Genomic DNA, 21,473 nt, shown 5'->3' on the forward strand with positions numbered 1-21,473 from the left:
GGGATGAAACATTTCCTGTGGTGGTACCTTTTCCTTTTTTTAATGAAACAGAAAAGAAATGATTCTCAGAGGAGAAAAGAGATTGTCATAAAAGGAGACATTTTTCTTTTCACTCTTTAGTAGATGTTGTTGTGTTAAATGCTGTTGAATCTTAATACCATACTATCAATCTTACCACAATATAAAATATGGAAATTTTTGTTTTGAATGGAAGATCAGCATTTTTCTTAGTCTATATAATCTAGAGGTTAAGAACACAGGTTAGTAAATCCTGGCTGCACCACTTACTAGCTGTAGGACCTTTTTTTTATTTTATAGAATTGCTTATGCATTCTATACCTTAGGTCTGCTCCTACCACATAGGCTTATTTAAGTATTAACTAATATAATCAACAGAAAGAATTTAACATATTGTTGATAATATTATAATAATGTAGTTTATGTTTGCATGTAGCTTGTTTTAACTTTTTTTTTTTTTTTTTTTTTTTGAGACAGAATCTCACTCTACTGCCCAGCCTGGAGTGCGGTGGTATGATCTTGGCTCACTGTAGCCTTCACTTCCTGGGCTCAAGTAATCCTTCTGCCTCAGCTTCCCAAGTAGCTGGGACTATAGGTATGCACCACCACACCTGGCTAATTTTTTATTTTTTATTTTTGTAGAGATGAGGTCTTTTTTACTATGTTGCCCAGGCTGGTCTCGAACTCCCAGCCTCAAGGGATCTTTCTGCCTTGGCCTCCCAAAGTGCTGGGATTATGGGCATGAGCCACCATGCCTGGACCCATTTCATTCTTATAATAACCATATGAAATAGGCAGGGCAGGTATTATTATTGCATTTCAAAATTTTTTTAATTTTTATTTTTTGTGGGTACATGGTAGGTGTATATATTTATGTGGTACATGAGATATTTTGATACAGGCATGCAATGCATAATAATCACATCAGGGTAAATAGGGCATCCATCAAGTCAAGTATTTATCCTTTGTGTTAAAAACAATTCATTTATACTCTTAGTTATTTTGAAATGTATAATTAAATTATTATTGACTATAGTCACCCTGGTTGTGCTATCAAATCGTAGTTCTTATTCATTCTTTCTATGTTTTTTTGTACCCATTAACCATCCCACTTCCCCCCCTAACCCTCAGTACGCTCAGCCTCTGATAACCATCCTTTTACTCCCTATCTCCATGAGTTCAGTTGTCTTAATTCCTTTTTCAAAGAATAGGATCTCGCTATGTTGCCCAGGCAGCTCTCAAACTCCTGAGCTCAAGCTGTCCTCCTGCCTCTGCCTCCCTAAGTGCTGAGATTATAGGCATGAGCCACTGTGCCTGGCAGAACTCCTTTTATATTCTGATTCTTAATCCTTGTCAAATGGGTAGTTTGCCAATATTTTCTCTTATTCTTTAGGTTGTCTCTTTACTTTGTTCTTTCCTTTGGAGTGCAGAAGCTTTTTAACTTGATGTGATCCCATTTGTCCATTTCTGCTTTGGTTGCCTATGCTTATGGGGTATTACTCAAGAAATCTTGGCCCACTCCAATGTCCTGGAGCATCTCCTCAATGTTGTCTTTCAGTAGTCTCATAGTTTGAGGTCTTAGATTTAAGTATTTAATCTATTTTGATTTGGATTTTGTATATGGCAAGAGATAGAGGTCTGGTTTCCTTCTGCTGCTATGGATATCTAGTTTTCCCAGCACCATTTATTGAAGAGACTGTCTTTTTCTCAATATACGTTCTTGGCACCTTTTTTGAAAATGAGTTCACCGTAGATGCATGGATTTGTTTCTGGGTTCTCTATTCTGTTCCATTGGTCTATGTGTCTGCTTTTATGCCAGTACCATGCTGTTTTGATTACTATAGCTCTGTAGTATAATTTGAAGTCAGATAATGTGATTTCTTGAGTAATACCCCATGAGCAGTTTTGTTCCAGTTTTGTTCTTTTCGTTCAGAATAATTTTGGCTATTCTGGGTGTTTTGTGGTTCAATATAAATTTTAGAAGTGTTTTTTCTATTTCTGTGAAGAATGTAATTGGTATTAGAATGGTGCAAAAGTAATTGCAGTTTTTGTCTTTGAAAGTAATGGCAAAAACCACAATTACTTTTGTACCAAACTTAATATTTTGACAGGGGTTGTATTGAATCTGTAGATTGCTTTGGGCAGTATGGACATTTTAACTATATTTATTCTTCCAGTCCATGAACATGGAATATCTTTCCATTCTTCTGTGTCTTCTTCAAGTTTTTCCATCGGTGTTTCATAGTGTTCACAGTAGAGATTTTTCACTTGTTTGGTTAAGTTAATTCCTAGATCTTTTATTTTATTTGCAGTTGTTGTAAATGGGGTTACTTTCTTGATTTCTTTTTCAGATTGTTCACTGTTGGCATATAGAAATGCTGCTGATATTTGTATGTTGATTTTGTATCCTGGAACTTTACTGAATTTGTTAATCAGTTCAATAATATTTTTGGTGGAGTCTTTAGGTTTTTTCAAATATACGCTCATACCATCTGCAAACAAACTTAAGTTGACTTCTTGCTTTCCAAGTTGGATGCTCTTTATTTCTTTCTTTTGTGTGACTGCTCTAGCTAGGACTTCTAGTACTATGTTGAATAACAGTGGTAAAAGTGGGCATCCTTGTCATGTTCCAGATCTTAGAGGAAAGGCTTTCAGTTTTTCCCCATTCAGGATAATACTTGGCGTGGGTCTATCATATATGAATTTTATTATGTTGAGGCATGTTTATCATGAAGGTATCTTGAATTTTATCAAATGCTTTTCAGCATCAATTGAAATGATCATATGGTTTTTGTCCTTTCTGTTGACATAATATTGATTGATTTTTGTATATTGAACCATCCTTGCATCCCTGGGATGAATCCCACTTGGTCATAATGAATAATCTTTTTAATGTGTTGTTGAATTTCGTTTGCTACTATTTTTTTGATGAATTTTGCATCAATATTATTCAGGGATATTGGCCTATAGTTCCCTTTTTTGATGTATCTTTGTTTGGTTTTGGTATAAGGGTAATACTGGCCTTGTAGAATGAGTTTGGAAGTATTCCCTCCTCCTCTATTATTTGGAACAGTTTGAGTAGGACTGGTATCAGTTCTTCTTTAAATGTTTGGTAGAATTCAGCAGTGAGGCTATCCAGTCTCTGGCTTTTCTTTGCTGGGAGACTTTTTATTGCCTTCAATCTCATTACTTGTTATTGGTCTGTTCAGGTTTTGGATTTCTTTATGGCTAAATCTTTGTAGGTTGTATGTATCTAGAAAATTATCCATTTCTTCTAGATTTGCCAAGTTACTAGCATATGGTTGCTCCTAGTAGCTACTAAAGATCCTTGGAATTTTTGTGGCATTGGTCTTAATGCCTTTTTCATCTCTAATTTTATTATTTGGGTCTTCTTTATTTTTTTCTTAGTGTGGCTAAAGGGTTATCAATTTTGTTTATCTTTTCAAAAACCCAACTTTTAGTTTTACTGATCTTTTGTATTGTTTTCTTCATTTCCATTTTGTTTATTTCTGCTCTGATCTTTATTGTATCTTTTCTTCTACTAATTTTGCGTGTGATTTACTCTTGCTTTTCGAGTTCTTTAAGATGCATCATTAGGTATTTATTTGAAGTTTTTCTTTTTTTGTTGTTGTAGATACTTTTAGTTATAAAATTCCCCCTTATTATTGATTTTGCTATATCCTATAGGTTTTGGTATGTCATATTTCCATTATCATTTGTTTCAAGAAAATTTTCAGTTTCCTTCTTAATTTCTTCATTGATTTGCTGGTCATTCAAGAGCATATTGTTTAATTTCCATGCGTTTATATAGTTCCCAAAGTTACTCTTGTTATTTATTTCTAGTTTTATTCCATGTGGTCAAAGAATATCCTTGATATTATTTCATTTTTTTTTGAATTTTTTAAGACTTGCTTTGTGACATAACATATGGTTTATCCTCAAGAATGATCTTTGTGCTGAGGAGAAGAATGTGTATTCTGCACCCATTGGGTGAAATGTTCTGTACATATCTATTAGGTCCAACTTATCTATAGTGCAGATTAAGTCCAATGTTACTTTCTTGATTTTCTGTTTGGAAGATCTGTCCAATGTTGAAAATGGGTTGTTGAAGTCCCCAGCTGTTACTGTATTGGAGTCTATCTCTCTCTTTAGCTCTAGTAATATTTGCTTTAGATATGTGGGTGCTCCAGTATTGGGCATTTATATATTTACAATTATTATATCCTCTTGCTAAATTGACCCCATTATCATCATATAATGACCTTCTTTGTCTCTTAACTATAGTTTTTGTCTTGAAATCTATTTTGTCTTATGTAAGAATAGCTACTCCTGCTCTGTTTTGGTTTCCATTGGCTTGGAATATCTTTTTTCCATCCCTTTATTTTCAAGCTGTGTTTGTCTTCATAGGCAAAATATGTTTCTTGTAGACAACAGATCATTGAGTCTTATTTTTTTAAAAAATCTATTCAGCCACTCTATGTCTTTTGATTGGAGAGTTTAGTCCATTACATTCAATGTTGTTACTGGTAAGTAAGGACTTACTCCTGCCATTTTGTTATTTGTTTTCTGGCTGTTTTGTGGTCTTCTCTTCCTTCTTTCCCTCCTTCCTGTCTTCCTTCTAGTGAAGGTTATTTTCTCTGGTGGTATGATTTAATTTCTTGCTTTTCATTTTTTGTGTATCTGTTGTATGTTTTTTGATTTGACGTTACCACATGGCTTGCAAATACTATCTTATAACCCACTATTTTAAACTGATGACAGATTAACACCGAATGCATAAATAAATAAACAAGCAAAAAAGAAAACTAATGAAAACTTTACACTTTAACTTCATCCCCTGCTTTTTTAACTTTTTGTTGTTTCTGTTTATATCTTATAGTACTGTCTATGTCTTGAAAAGTTGTTGTAGTTTTTTTTTTGATTGGTTCATCTTTTAGTCTTCTTAGATAAAAGTAGTTTATATACCACAATTACAGTGTTATAATATTGTGTTTTTTTTCTGTGTACTTACTATTACCAGTGAGTTTTGTACCTTCAGATGCTTTCTTATTGCTCATGAATGAACTTTTTCAGATTGAAGAACACCTTTTAGCATATTTTGTAGGACAGGTCTGATTTTGATGAAATCCTTCAGCTTTTGTTTGTCTTGGAAAGTCATTATTTGTCCTTCATGTGTGAAGGATATTTTTTGCCAGATATACTATTTTAGGGTAAAAGTTGTTTTCCTTCAGCATTTTAAATATGTCATGTCATTCTCTCCTGGATTGTAAGGTTTCCACTGAAAAGTCTGCTGCCAGACATACTGTATGTTATTTGTTTCTTTTCTCTTGCTGCTTTTAGGATTCTTTATTTATCCTTGACCTTTGAGAGTTTGACTATTAAATGCCTTGAGGTGGTCTTCTTTGGGTTAAATCTGCTTGGTGTTCTATAACCTTCTGGGACTTGAATATTGATATATTTCTCTAGGTTTGGGAAGTTCTCTGTTATTATCCCTTGGAATAAACTTCTACCCCATCTATTTCTCTACCTACACTTTAAGGCCAATAACTCTTAGATTTGCTTTTTTGTAGCTATTTTCTAGATCTCATAGGTGTGCTTCATTCTTTTTTATTTTTTCCTTTTGTTTCCTCCTACTGTGTATTTTCAAATAGTCTGTCTTCAAGCTCACTAATTCTTTCCTCTGCTTGATCAATTCTGCTGTTAAGAGACTCTGATGCATTCTTTAGTATGCCAATTACATTTTTCAACTCCAAAATTTCTGCTTGGTTCTTTGTAATTATTTCAATCTCTTTTTAAAATTTATCTGATAAAATTCTGAATACCTTCTTTGTGTTGTCTTGAATGTCTTTGAGTTTCCTCAAAACAACACTTTTGAATTCTCTGTTAGAAAGGTCATCTCTGTTTCTCCAGGATTGGTCCCTGGTGCCTTATTTAGTTTATTTGGTGAGGTTATGTTTTCCTGGATGGTCTTGATGCTTGTGGATGTTTGTCAGTGTCTGGGCATTGAAGAGTTAGGTATTTATTGTAGTCTTTGGAGTCTGGACTTGTTTGTACCTGTCATTCTTGGAAAGGGTTTCCAGGTATTCAAAAGGACTTGGATGTTGTGTTCTAAGCTGTATTTGCATGAGGGGCCTCCTAAGCCCAGCAATGCTGTAGCTCTTGCAGACTCATAGAGGTACTGCCTTGGTGGTCTTAGATAATATCTGGAAGAATTATCTGGATTACCAGGCAGACACTCTTGTTCTTTTCCTTTACTTTCTCCCAAACAAATAGAGCCCCTCTCTCTCTGTACTGAGCTTCCTGGAGCTGGGGGTTGGGGGACACAAGCACTGTGGCCACCACCACCACTGTGATTGTGCTGGGTCGGACTTAAAGCCAGCACAATACTGGGTCTCACGCAGGGACTGCTGTAACAGCACCTGGCTACCACCTATGTTTACTCAAGGCCCTAGAGCTCTACCATCAGCAGGTGGCAAAGCCAGCCAGGCTCGCCTCCTTCCCTTCAAGGCAGTGATTTCCCCAGGGCCCAGGTGGGTCCAGAGATGCCATTCAGGAGCCAAGAACTGGAGTCAAAAACCTTGGAAATCGACCTGGTGCTCTATTCTGTTGCAGCCAAGCTGGTGCTCAAACCATGAGACAAAGTCCTTCCCACTCTTCCTTCCCCTTTCCACAGGCAGAGGAGCCTCTCCTCATGGCCTCCCCCACCACAGACCCATGGACTAGGGTGATGGGTCTACCCTAGTACTAGAACTAGGCTACCGCTGATGTTCAACTAAGGCCCAAGAATGCTTCAGTCAGCTTGTGGTGTATGCTTTGAGGCCTGAAGCTCATTGTTCAAGGCAGTGGGCTCCCCTTTGGCCCAGGGCAGGTCCAGAAATGCTGTCCAAGAGCCAAGACCTGAAACTGGGGACACTAAGGGCCTGCTTTGTGCTCTATACATCTCAGAGTCTCACCTAAGGCTACCTAGGTATTACTCCTGGTTCTTTAGTTAGCAGGTGATAAATCCTGCAAGGGCTGGGTCCTTCCCTTCAAGGCAGTGGATTCCCTTCTGTCCCAGGATGAGTCTAGATATGTCATCTGGGAGCTAGGGCCTAGAATGGGGGCCTCACAACCCTTGCTGATGTTGTATCCTACTGTGGCTGAGCTGGTATCCAAGAAGTAAGACAAAGTTCTCTTTACTCTTCCCTCTCCTCTCCTGAAGCAGAAGGAAGTAGTAATTTTTTTTTTTTCTGGGAGGTACACTGCCTGGGGTTGAGGGGGGAGTGGTGCAAGCACTCCCTTAGCCACCCTGGATGGTGTGTTAGTAGGTTTTGTGCCCACCATGTCCACTGGCTCTGAGCCCAGCAGAGCATGAGGACTTGCCTAGGAATAGCAGTCCTGTGACACAGACTGCCTTTCAAGTTTATTTAGGACCTCAGAGCACTTCAGCCTGTGGTGATGAGGCTTGCTGAAACTCAAGTTCTGATGGCTGGGATGGGCAATTCCCCCCTGGCTAAGGCTGGTCTAAATACTCCCTCTGTGAGCAGGCACCTGCTAAGTTTAGCTCGGATTTGCTTTCTGCCGTGGCAGGGCAGCACTGAGTTCAATGCAGGATCGCGGAATCACTGTGTTTTCCCTACCCCAAGCATACAGATTCTCCATGCCATGCTGCAGGGGAATAGGGGAGAGGTGGCATTGGAATTCAAGAATGCTTTTCTACTCTTGTCATGCTTCTTTCAGCGATGTAAAGTTAAAATCAGGTACTGTGATTGCTTACCTGATTTTTGGTTCTTATGAGCATGCTTTCTCGATGTGTAGATAGTTGTTAAATTTGGTGTTCCAGTAGCGGGGGATGGATGATTGGTGATGGCTTCTATTTGGCTGTCCTGCTCCACACCCTATTATTGCTTTTTAGACAGATGAGAAAACTGCAGCCCAGAAAGCTTAGGTGATTTATGCAAGGTCACAGAACTAATAAAGGACAGTCTCTTGGTTGCCAATTCAGGCTGCTTTTTACCAGTTCACCTTTACAGAGATGGTGGAACTAGAAATTATCACTGGAGAGTGAAATAGCTGGTATTGTGGAGGTCTTGGCCTCTTTTTCCTAACCTTTCTGATCTGGGGTTTGCCCTCACTGGGCTCTGGATTGTAAGTTCTGAACGTAAGTTGGGGCTCTATGAATTAGATTGTTGTGTGTCAAATCCTACTTACTGGTTTTAGAAGTGAAGCCTTTGTTACTTTCATTAACTTATTCTTTGGATTGTTTTATATACACATTTTATTCTTAAGTTTTACCTGATTAGAGATGCAGTCCATTCTAATCTTTCAATATATATTTGTCAAGTACCTACTTTGTGCCAGGAAATGTGCCAAGTCATTTCACACGTATTTTCTAACTTAATCTTGTAACAACCCTGTAAATTCTGGTAAATTGTCTTAATTTTATCAAAAAGGAAACAGAGGCTCAGAGATGTTGTTATGCATCCAAATGTATTAAAAACCACTACAAGAAAGGAATATTCCAGATAAATCTCTTACTTGAATGATGATACAGAATCCCAAGAACATATTAACAGCCTGATCCAGCAATATGTAGAAAAGATAATGTATCATGACCAAGTTGGATTTATATAGGAAATCAAGGGGTATGTTTAACATTAAAAAATTGGCCAATGCAATTTACCAAATTAACACAATAATGGAGAAAAATCACATGATAAGTTTGATAGATGAAGCAAAACATATGATTTTTTAAAAAACCTTCTTAGCTAACTAAGAATAAAAGGAAATTTTTTTATTCAGATAATGGAAATTTGTAAAAAACAGTAATAAAAATCTACTTGAAAATTAATTTATAAATTAATAAAAAACATAATTAATGGTAAAATTTTGGAAGGTTTCCCAATAAGATTAGGAAAGAGACAATGATACCCTCTAGCACCAATTCTCTTCAACATTGTACTGAATGTTCTAGCCAGGGAAATAAGTCAAGAAGAAAAAAGGCAAAATGAATGGAAAGGAAGAAATAAAACTCTCGTTATTTGTAGATGATGTGATTGTGTATACAGAAAGCTCAAAAGATTTCACAAAAGTAGGATTCAAATTGTTAGGTTGGCTCACGCCTGTAATCCCAACACTTTGGGAGGCTGAGGAGGGCAGATCACTTGAGGTTGGGAGTTTGAGACCAGCCTGGCCAACATGGTGAAACCCCGTCTCTACTAAAAATACAAAAATTAGCTGGGCATGGTGGTGCGTGCCTGTAGTCCCAACTACTCGGGAAGCTGAGGCAGGAGAATCGCTTGGACCCAGGAACTGGAGGTTGCAGTGAGCTGAGACTGCACCATTGCACTCTGGCTGGGATGACAGAGTGAGACTATGTGTCAAAATACAAAACAAAATGAAACAAAACAAAAAACAAACAAACAAAATATCAAATTGTTAGGTAAGTTTAAGGCCCCTAGATATAAGGCCCCTAGATATTGACAATGGTCAATAAACAATTAGAAAATAAAATTTTAAAAACATACCACTTATGGCTGGGTGTGGTGGCACATGCCTGTAATCCAAGCACTTTGGGAGGCTGAGGCGGGCAGATCACCTGAGGTCAGGAGTTCGAGACCAGCCTGGCCAACATGGTGAAACCTGTCTCTACTAAAAATACAAAAATTAGTCAGCATGGTGGTGTGTGCCAGTAACCCCAGCTACTCGAGAAGCTGAGGCAGGAGAATTGCTTGGACCCGGGAATCAGACGTTGCAGTGAGCTAAGATTGCAACATTGCACTCCAGCCTGGGCGACAGTGAGACTCTGTCTCAAAATACAAAACAAAACAAAACAAAAACAAACAAACAAAAACAAGTTGTTAGGTAAATTTAAGGCCCCTAGATACAAGGTTAATGGTCAATAAACAATTAGAAAATAAAATTTTTAAAACATACCATTTATGGCTGGGTGTGGTGGTGCACGCCTGTAATCCTAGCACTTTGGGAGGCCGAGGCAGGCGGATCACCTGAGATCAGGAGTTCAAGACCAGCCTGGCCAACATGGTGAAACCTCCGTCTCTACTAAAAATACAAAAATTAGTCAGCGTGGTGGCATGTGCCTGTAACCTCAGCTACTTGGGAAGCTGAGGCAAGAGAATCACTGGAACCCAGGAGGCAGAGGCTGCAGTGAGCCTAGACCATGCCACTGCACATCAACCTGGTGACAGAGCGAGACTCTGTCTCAAAACAAAACAAAACAAAAATAAATAATAAAATAAAAAATAAAAAAAATACCATTTATAATAATATCAAAACATCAAATATTAGGAATAAGCTTAAAGAAAGACATGCAAAACCCTCTACATACTGTCTCCTTCTTAATATGTCCAATTTCACTTAGTATGGTATGGTTCTTCATGGAGGCACCCCACCCTTGTTTTCTGAGAAGCCTGGTGTCCTCAAGAGAGATCATTTTTGGTTCTGTTACACCAACGGGAAACCTCTAGCTTTCTTCCAAAGTGGGGAGGCATAGTTACTTAGTAACTTGAGGATGGGGTTCTTAACTGCTTTTAGTCCTTGCATTTTCAGCCCCATCTCTTCCCCCAGACATTGAGGATACCTGATTCCTTCAAGCTCAGAGCTTTTCTGTGCTTCTGAGGTACAAACTGATTTGTATCTTGTTGACTCACCTTTTTTCATGCCTAGTTTTCAGCCTTCTCCATACTAAGTCATCTATCACTTCCCTCTTCCAAAGTCTTGTTGCCATCCTGTGTCTGCTGCCATCCTGTGTCTGCCGCCATGTTCTTTCTCCTTTTTGTCCTATGGATTCACACTTAAAAAAACTCTTTTACTGTCATTTTAGTAGGATTGGAGGAGGAAGTAGATATAAATGCATGGGTTTAATCTGCCATGCTTAACCAGAAGTTCCACACAAAATTATCAAAAGCAAGGTGATAGGCAGTGATTGTTACGCTTGAGTCCTGTACAAGCTGCTTAACACCTCCCTGCTGCCTGCTTCACCTGGTTCTGTTAAGTGCTCTTCCTCACAGGCATTTGAGTTCCCTGCTGCTGGACCAGGGGATCTCTGGGGCTCAATCTGGCCTTGAAAACCTGTCTTCACATTTGCTTCCCAGAAGGATCCAAGTTGACTGACAGGAAGGAGACTGGAATCCCCCAGTCCCCCGCTTCATTTATGCAGTTGTCTTTTGGGGCTTGAATGAACACAGACCAGCCTGAACAATGCCATTAATTAAAGTGTGTTCTAATTGATTGGATAATCCCTAGATAGCTTAAGTTTAGAGAGGGGAGAAATAAAGGAAATGGGAATGGATGCAGGAATCTAAATAGAACACTCTTTTTTCTTCTTTCAGGCTCATCCCAACTCTAAGGCACCTAATAAAAAAGATCTCCTTGTCATGTTATTTGCCAAGCAAATGGCCATCCTCCCTACTAGTTCTTTGCCTTTCTTCCGCTCCCAAACACCTCTAGTGTCTCCTAACTGTGAGGACGTATGGTGCAGTGACCAAGAGTGGGATGTCTTCATTCACACTGGGCTCCGCTTCTTACCAGCTCTGTGATCCTGTGCAAGTTAGTGTACTTCCTTGTGCTTGAATTCTTATCTTCAAACTGGGTCAACAGTAATGGCCACCTTGCTGGTTTTTGTGAGAATTAAATGTGATAATACATAAAAGTGCTTAGAACTGTGCCAGCTACATATTAAGCACTCAGTGCTTGTTAGCCATTAGCTATTATAATTGCTCTGTGTGCTTCTCCGCAAATGAAGGTGAAAGAAGTAATCATGACACCGAAGAGCCCACCACCTGCATGAATGATCACCATAGAGTCATATGAGTGTACAGGACACTCTGAGGACAAAAAGAGATATTCACTAGCTCAGTGGGGATTGGTGGTGGGTGGTTGTGGGAAGGGAGTAGGGAGGAGACATTTTGGAAATTATCCTAGAGCAAGTGGTGTTTTTGAATTGAGCCATCACCAGAATGTAAGCACCATGAGGTCAGGAACTTATCCCTAGGGCCTAGAACAGTGCTTGGCACATAACAGATGCTTAGTAAATATTTGTTGCATTAATGAATGCGTTATAAGCTGGATGGTGGGTCAGGTGAGTAAAAACAGAAGAAACAGTGTATGGGAAGTCACCCAGAGAGTGTGTGACACAATGGGAGAAGCGCAAGGGCACAGCATGGCAGGAGCCTGGGCTCTGTGTTGGAGAGTGGAGGCAGGAGAGGAGGCAGGCCTGGGTCCAGAGAGAATGTGGAAGATGTGCTTTGCAAGACACAGAACCGATGAACTGATATCAGTGGAACCTGGGACCTAGGGCCCGCATTTTCTTAGACATAGTGTCTCAGCTGCAATAATAATTCCAAATAAAATTAATCACGTTTATGTTTTTAGAATGCCTTCCACTCTACAAAACAATGAAGCCCTTTCACATGTATTATCTCATTTCAGAATCACAATACGTTGTGAAGTTGGTGACTTATATATCCCCATTTTACAGATAGGAAAACTGAGGCTCAGAGAGGTTATGTGATTTACCATGGTTACTCAGCTAATTAGTTACAAACCTGGGATTCAGATTAGGAATTTGGACTCAGACCAGTACTCTTTCTCTTATATAACAGTGGTCACATTGGTTTGCATTTCTTTGGAGAGCACAGTGCTTCACTGATTTTTGTTACTGTTGTTCCTGAAATAAATGCATAGGGGACCTACAAGTTTGAAAATAAATGCTCATGTAAGTGTCACCCACGTTAAGCAATGGAAAGATTGCCATTGATCGCAGAATGTCTCCCTTTCCTTGGTCTTGTCCCCTTTCTCTCCTCCAGAGGGGATCATTCTCCTGACTTTTATGGTAATCAAATCCTTTCTTTTCCTTCTAGTTGTAGCACCTGTGAATGCACAGACTTGTTTTGTGATAAATCAAATGGTCACTATAATCTGGGCGGTTTTCTGTTAGTCTATAAACTCCTTGAGGGGCCTTCTCTGTGGCTTAATGCATATTCACTTGTCAGATGTTTAGTGAATACCTCCCAAGAAAGAGCCCAGCAACTAAGTTCTGTAGAGCCAGAGATTAAAAAAAATAGGCACCATCTTTAAGCTGGAACAATATCATGGGCACTGCTTTAATAATTTATATGATTTTTAATTAATTAATTAATTTATTTATTGAGATGGAGTCTTGCTCTGTCGCCCAGGCTGGAGTGCAGTGGTGTGATCTCGGCTCACTGCAGGCTCTACCTCCCGGGTTCAAGCGATTCTGGTGCCTCAGCCTCCTGAGTAGCTGGGATTACAGGTGTGCGCCCCCACACCGGGTTAACTTTTATATTTTTAGTAGAGACAGGGTTTCTCCATGTTGGCCATGATGGTCTTGAACTCATGACCTCAGGGTGATCCGCCCTCCTCGGCCTCCCAAAGTGCTGAGATTACAGGCATGAGCCACCGCACCCAGCCAAACTCAGAGTAGTCCCACTGAGCCAGCCAGGAGTCAAGCCTGGAACCTTCTGATTCTTAGTCAGACGCATTATCCATTGAGCCACTGGCCCTGAGCCTGATTTTTAATTAAAAATAAATGGTAATGGCAATATGATAACCCATACCAACCCTGGGATGGGAATACTTGATATTATGTGACTTTTCAAGAAGGGGACTTCATCCGTCCTGCTCAGGTGTCCTTCTCTGTTCTGCAGTGGCAGCTGAGCAACCAGAATGCCAGCTCCTCACTTTGTCAGTGATCAATACCTACAAATTCTAGTTGCAAAATGATGGCCACTTGCCATCATTTTGATTGATGTGTAATCAATAGCAAGTGGCCATTATTTTGCAACTAGAATTTTTAGGCATTGATCACATTCAGAAATGAAGCAATCATTCACATTTTGAAATTCATGGACTCACGAGAATATGCCTACAAATGTCCAGCTTGAGAGATTCTTCCTTAAAAGTTTGCACTTGTAGTTCTGGATAATCACCTTAGTGTCAATAAGGTCAACACCCAATTATAACACCAACATCGAAATCTCATGGCAAGGTTTAGTTATCAGTGGCCATCTATGAGAAATAGAATTCACTTAGATTAATTTTTTAAAGGTTAACATAAAAATTTAAAATAGAAAAACAATCCTTATAGAGAACTTCAAATTCTTGAGGATATTTCTGCAGACCTGTGTGAAAAACAGTGATGTACTTACCTTTGTCAAAGAAAAGGCGTAAACTCCCATGTTGACTGGAATTATAGATAACCCAAGACCAATCTGGTTTTGAATACATCTTGATGTCTCTGATCTGAAGTAGGTTTACCTTCAAGTTATGTTTAAGTCACATTCTGCAACACTTGTTGACTCCAGGAAGAACCCTTGGGGGCAAAGCGTGGATGGCTTAGATTATCCTTGGACAATCTACGTGTAATCAATAGCATACTAAGTCAAGGGACCTGTCTTTGGATCCCCAGTGGAATTTTACGTTTCAACGAAGAACTGGGAGATGATCTGTTTTTACAATCTGGTTCCCGGTAAATCAAATGCTTCCATTTTTTCTCTGTTTGTTATTTCTCTGACCACCAGTCTCAGTGGAGCAGACAACTCACTGTGCCAGTTTGACCTATGTTCTTTCTAACATATGGAAGAGAGTTAATGAGCTTTTTGTGACTACTAGCAGCATTCTGTTCAGAGAACCATAGAATTTCAGAGTAGAACAGATAAAAAACAACATTTCTTAGCTGGATTGTGGCAGCGGGCTCCTAACTTGTTTCCCTGCCTTACTCTTTATCTGATCCAATTCATGTTCCACACAAAATCCTAGTTTCCTTGTGTTGAGTTTCTTAGAAGCAGAGCCTGAGCCAGGGTTTGGGGATGTTTATGCAAGCAAGTTATTGAGAGAGTGCTCTCCTGAGAAAGAAAATGAGGAAAGCGGGACATGGCAGAGGAAAGAATGCAAGGGCATGGTCTCAGCTAAACCCAACTTCAGCTTGATCTCGTGGGATGCTCTGGAGTAGACATGGCGCCACACAGGTGGCCGACTTTGAAACAAGGGAGTCAACCCTTTGTACTCCATGTCAACCAGTCATTAGCTGTGGGCTGCCCAGGCTAATGGAGGGTGGACTGAGGGCAATTCACTTCTTAAAAGAAGGCGGCAACTCTGAATATTAGCAGCTAACACTCAGAACACTGGGGAGGGTGCCCACCCTAGAAATGAAGATATGGACTGGGCACCAGCTGTGTACATTACACTAGGTAAACTTGAAAGGTCAATTTGATGCTGAGAGCTGGTAAATTGACTTGCCCAGGAGCACATAGCTATTGTTGTAGTATTTGGTGACTTGCCCCATGCCATGTAGCCTATAGTTCAAATGCTTAATCTGAGATTAAGGGGTTGAAGCAAAAACAAAAAACAAAACGCAAATATTTCTCATAATTCAGGCAGGCTTGGTGGTGACAGTGGCAAGTGTGGAAGGGAAGAAGCCAGGACTGGCCCAAACAGAACTGACTAGTTAGATCACAGACTTTAGAGGAGGGTAGCCTTTTTTTTTTTCGAGATGGAGTCTTGCTCTGTCACCCAGGCTGGAGTGCAGTGGCATGATCTCCGCTCACTGCAACCTCCGCCTCCCGGGTTCAAGCGATTCTCCTGCCTCAGCCTCTCAAGTAGCTGGGATTACAGGCACCCGCTACCATGCCTGGCTAATTTTTTGTATTTTTAGAAGAGACAGGGTTTCACCATGTTAGCCAGGATGGTCTCGATCTCCTGACCTCATGATCCACCCGCCTCGGCCTCCCAAAGTGCTGGGATTACAGGCATGAGCCACCGTGCCCCGCCTGAAGGTAGCATTTTAAAAGACAATTCTGTGAGTTGGACCCAACAGTGGGATATCTAGAAATGGCATTCTTAAAAGTCAGACGGGTAACAGAGTAATTCTGGAGTAGGACACAAAGGGCCCAGGTATCACCCCAAACTCTAGACCTGTGATAACACAACTGATCTGGACCCTGTCCACTGAAAACAATGGGACTTCTGATATGCTCTGTGTTGATGCGGGTTGGCGTGGGGACTGTGTGGGACTGGACCTCAAAGACTTAGTTGAACAGGAACAGGTAAGGCAGGGGTTAGTAGGACCTAAACTTTGATTCAAATCTTTAGTAAAAGATAGTATTTCCAATTTGAGAAGCTCGAATAAAGAGTTGGGTCTCAAGAGTAACTGTATTATTTTAGTGTTACAAACTAGTCGTTGCTTCATTTTGGTGAGAATTATGCTTTTCCCTAAAGTCCCTGGATGGTTTGATGATCTTGATAGCAATTATAAATGTGGTCTGAAAACGGGTGGCAGATGAAAGGCACTGTCCCTGCGGTATATATCCCTGTGTGCTCTATTGACTGGCAAATATGGCGCAGAGAATTTCAAGCATAATGATTGTTCAGCCAACTAGATCCAATCTTATTTTTAAAAGCTGTTTTCTCTCAGAGCTAATGTGTTTGTTCCTGACTCATTCTGATCAGTGGGGCATCGAGTTTAAGGAGCAGATTGGAAATTGTTTTATTGATTTTTTTCTCTTTTTATTTACCAAAGATGAGAGAGAATTTCTCTTCCCTGAGTGTTGTTCAGCTACGAGTCCAGTTAAGGACATTAGGTGGTTTGGGTAGAGTCATTTTGGAAACATGGCATCCTGACTTCGCTGCCCTGGTGGAGCAGTAGAATGACTTCAGTCTGCTGACTAATGGGCAAAGGCAACTTTTCTTTATGGTCTTGGCTTCAGTGGTCATTGGAGGTTAGCGACTGCAATGCTGAAGCTCTCAACAGCCTCTGGAATGGCATCAGAGGTCCCAGAGTCTCACCAGCCCCTTGGAGATCATGCTGTGGGACTGAAAAGGTTGTGCTTTTGGCTCAGATCCAATTATCTGATTCAGAATCTTCCTTTCCTCCCTGGTCCCCATTCTTTCATCAGGAGGAAGCATGAGAAGGAGTTGATTTCTGCTGAATCCAGGAGAAAGAGCTTTCCTCACTACTAACAAGACGGAGTTGTTGAACGAGAAATGGAAAATCACTTCCCCCCTCAGTTTTTTTCTTTCTTGCGTACTTTTCCAATGCCACTTCCAAATTCATAGTGAATAGCATGATTAGGAGGTTTTCACATGGCCCTCTCTGTTTTTTATTCCTCTAAATGATTTTTAAAGTTGTCCAAGGTGAAAACTTTTGTGTGCTTTATTAGAAAACATTAATTACTTACCAAGACACTGTGCTAAGTAGCTTTCCACACATGACCTCATTTAATCCTCAAAAGAACTCTGTGAATTAGGTTATCATGACTACCTCCAATTTACACAGCCCGGAAGTGTGGGAGCTGGAATTAAAACAGAGGCATATCACCTAGGACTTCAGGGCCCATGCTCTCTACCACCTTCCAGTTCATTGAGAGTGAGGATAAACCTAACTGATGAGCCTGCTGTGGGGGTCTGGATTCATGGTATAGTGCCTCCCCCACCCCCGATCCCCCACCTAGCCAAGGTTTTATTGTGGAAACCAAGGTGAACAGAAAAGGCTGATCAGAATGGTCAGAGCCAGACAACCCCACAGAAGTGCAGCATGTTGATTTCTGACTATTTATACAACCCCATAGGACACTGCCCATTCACTGAGCCTGGCTGGTGGGAGACAACTCTTAAGTGTAAGAGAAAGATGCACGTTGGCTAGCAAGGAGCACTTCATCATCATGATGGAAGGAAGACCACTCATTAATTGTTGGACTTGTGGACCACTTCTTGCCTCATGTTGACCAAAACCATGTGAATAGGTTTTTAGCTGTAGCTGCTGCTTAGCCCTCAGAGTTCTGGGAATAGTAGAGATCCTGGAACTAGTGTTGAAGGAAGTGCCCTGCTTTCCATCCCCTTTGCACTCAGACCATGAGAGCATCTCTTCCATGATATAAAAATGTGAAGATGTTACATATGTACTCCATTAAGTTGAATCAGTGTCCTCTTAACTTACGTGTGTTTGATGTGGCCTTTTCAGTTCGTAAGCACCACCCATGGTTTGCATATATGTAGGGACATAAAGGCAATTAAATTGTAGTTCTCAACCTGGTGCACATTAGAATCACCTGTAAAGTATGGAAATGCCCAGGTCCTACCCCAGACCAATTAAATCAGTGTCTCTGGGCATGGGGTCCAAACATCAGGATGTGCTTGAAGCTTTCCAGGTGATTCTAATGTGATGCTTTCCAGGTGATTCTCAGCTGGTTCTAAGAATTGCTGGATGAAAGCTAAGTCAACTGTGAAAATGTGCTAACAAACCGTGTCTCAGGTAAACTATTGTTAAAAGGAAAAAGCTTAGACAAGTTAAATTTAACAGCTTAGTTGAGCAAGGAACAATTTGCAAATCTGGCAGCCCTCAGAACCAGGCAGGTTCTAAGAACTCAGGTCAGGCAGCATTTATGAACAGAACACGGAAGTGAGGTACGAAGTTGGCTTAATTGGTTACAGCTTGATGTCTTGCCTTATTTTAATCAGTTAGCGACCTGCGATTACTGAAGATCCCTTGCTGTGATTGGCTGAGACTCAGCTATTTGTTACAAGAGTATGCTCCTACTTAGGCTTTCGGTTAGTTTACACACTAAGTTAGGTTGCAGTTCTTTATGTAAGGATTCAGATTTGGAGGCATCCTCAGGCCATGTAGTATAACACTATGATATATGTGGAAGCTTGATCCTTAGTGTGTAGTTCTGTTGATCAGCCAGGGAGTTTATCTTGGTGGTGGCAGTGGAGTTGCCCAAAATGATAGCTTTGTGGAAGCAAGGTAAGGGCATTGGTGGTGGTATTGTTTGAAGGTTTGGGGTTATAGGGGTGCAGGCACATAAGGGTGTGGTGGCTGCTGGAATTATGGCAGCTCGTTGGGCAAGATTGTGGCTTTGGAGACATACAGGGCAGTGGTAGCAGCCCCAGGCCAAGGGAGTACACACAAAGGAAGGAGCAGGAGAACAGGCCTCGCAGGGCTTCAGACAGAGATTTATGTCCTACTGGAATCCCTATTAGATGTCACCTTTTGATATTTTCAACATGAACTACTTTAGAAAAATATCCCTCAGGAACATTTAAAAGGGTGTGTGTGCAACTTTATACAGATGATAACAAAGTGAGGGCCTTGTAGAGGGTGTGGCATCCAAAATGTCTACATGTTCTTCATTATTTATTTGCAACCCCTGTCCTGCCCTCTCATCCCCCAACAGGAATAACAGAGCATTGTAATTCGTCCAGAATTTAAGCCTAGGAGGAGGCAGAATTTTGAACGTTCCTCAAGGGAAAACAAAAGAAAAACAAAACCCTTCATTCCTGAACCTAGACCTTGTGTCTTGCAGAATCCTGGCTTGCTCATGTGGTCACAAAGGAGCTGGAATGGAATGCAGGGACGTGGCTGGGCCCTGTTCTGTGTATGAATGGAGACTGGCCATTCAAGCATTTCAAGCATTTGCTGTGCTTGGGAACTACCAGGTCTGAGAGGCCCAGAGAGGGTAAGGCAGGCCCCATTGACATTTCATGACATGATCTTGTCTTCCGTCACTAGAGATCAATGGCTGTCCCTTAACAACCCCCGTCTCTCCCCTCAAGGAGCCATAATCAAGTGAAGAGGATAGAGAACACGCACAGCCATCTGTAGGGCAATGCTGTTTACATAGTGAGGCAATTGCCCCTGCATCCTCACAGTGTTGTTATGACAATCAGTTAGCTAACATAAATATTATGTACAATAACAGTTAAGGTGTTAGCATTATCTAAATTCTGGATATTAAGCTATATTTCAGCTGTGTTCTCATATTTTTCATGTCAGAACCTGATGTTTAGTGCAAAATCACCTACACTTTAGAAGTGAGGTGAAGCCTGCAGGAACGGAAAGCTCTTGAACACCATGCCAAGAGCGTGCTGTTACAATATTTATACATGCTCTGGTTTGAACTGGCTTCTTAACTATAGTCTTCTTCCCTACCTCCCTCCTTCAAGCAAAATGATGAGACCAACTTTGACATATGGAAGAATTTCTTCAGTGCAAATTATTCCAGAGGAGAAAAACAAAACATGATTTGCAAATGCTGTCAAGGAAATGTTTCTTTCAAAAGGCTACGAGCAGGATATATTGGTGTGTGAGGATTGTCTTAAAGGTATGTGTGCTGTGAATGAGAGGACCATGATAATGAGTGCCAGGTACATTACCCGTGGTCTCCACCCAGATGGTTTGCTGTGATGCTCTCATGATGTTAGAATTGTCACCTCCAAATCCTCAAGAAATCAAATATTCCAGGGAACAAAAAATTCCTACACCCCTGTCTCCCATCATCTGTAGACAAGATGTCACCTGGATATCACTAGATACCTTGGCCAGGCTCTCCCAAGAGCTGCCTACTCTTGGATGTACTACTTAATAACCTTAAAAGCATTCTTAGAAGGAATTTTCAAATTATGAAGTCCCTCTTATTTTCCCAGAAGACTCTTTTTGAGTGAATCTCTTCTCAATCTTACTTAGTGGGAAATAAGATTGGGGCAAAGGAAAAACAGCCATGCTCTTATCTCATGGCACTTTCAGGTGGGCAGGACAACGTGTAGGGAAAGGCATCATTGCTTTGGTGACACCTAAACTGGTTGTTCAGCAGTGCTGATCCAGGAACCAGATACACTATGGAGCAATTTTGCCGTGAAATGCATGAAAAGCAGAATAATGCTGTGGATTACAGCATAGATTTTGAAGTCTGACAAAATTGGCTCTGTCATTTACTTGTCAGATGATTTGGGGTGAGGTACTTAACCTCTCCAAGCCTGAATTTGCTTGGCTGTAAAATGCAGGATAATAATAGCATCTTTTTCATAGGGTTATTATAAGGCAAGGGCAATAACACAAGCTGGGGGCTTTGCACAGGCCATGGTGCTCTATAAGCACCTGGCACATGTGAATCGGGCTCTACTGAGAGAGGTGAAGCTGAAGCATTTGCTTTGCCAGCTGACAAAATAAGTCTTATCATGTCTGTAGCCAGATGGGGGTTACAATAGATAAATAGTCATGTATGAGTGCAACAGGGTATGACCTCCTGGTTTAAATGTGCTTTTTTATGACATCATGAAGTTGGGAACTGTCCAGATGATATGTAGATGAACAGAGACTGTTACAAACATGTAAAACTACCAGTCAACCTCTTGAAGATGTCTTCCCAAAGTACCAGGAAAAACATTGTCTAAGGTGAAATAGAAAGAAAAACTGTTAAAGAATCAAACAAAAATTCTTAAAAATTCATTTTAATTTTTGTCAACTTTATACAAATATCTAGTTTTAAAAATCAACAAGTAGTACAAAGTTTCTATTGAAAAACTATAGGTCCCTGTTCACCCCATTCACCTTAGAGTTCCACCCACCATGGGCAAAGTCTTTTGACTCTATAAATTTTTAAAAATTTATCTTCTATTTCTAATAACATACAATATACTGCTCGTCAGTGAGTTTTCAGTTT

At 40.4% G+C, this 21,473-nt stretch overlaps 2 long non-coding RNA genes across 6 annotated transcripts in view; both read left to right on the plus strand.

The window, feature by feature from the left end:
• LOC109025756 (uncharacterized) overlaps positions 1-21,473 on the plus strand; it is a 194,089-nt gene that overhangs the window by 78,463 nt on the left and 94,153 nt on the right. The window lies entirely within an intron of this gene.
• LOC134756806 (uncharacterized) lies at positions 498-20,127 on the plus strand. Its single transcript, XR_010130012.1, has 4 exons — positions 498-613; positions 11,349-11,565; positions 19,338-19,490; positions 19,978-20,127. It is a non-coding gene; the product is annotated as an uncharacterized lncRNA (long non-coding RNA).

The sequence above is a fragment of the Gorilla gorilla genome, chromosome 12 (assembly GCF_029281585.2).
Source record: "Gorilla gorilla gorilla isolate KB3781 chromosome 12, NHGRI_mGorGor1-v2.1_pri, whole genome shotgun sequence".
Taxonomy (NCBI): Eukaryota; Metazoa; Chordata; class Mammalia; order Primates; family Hominidae; genus Gorilla; species Gorilla gorilla.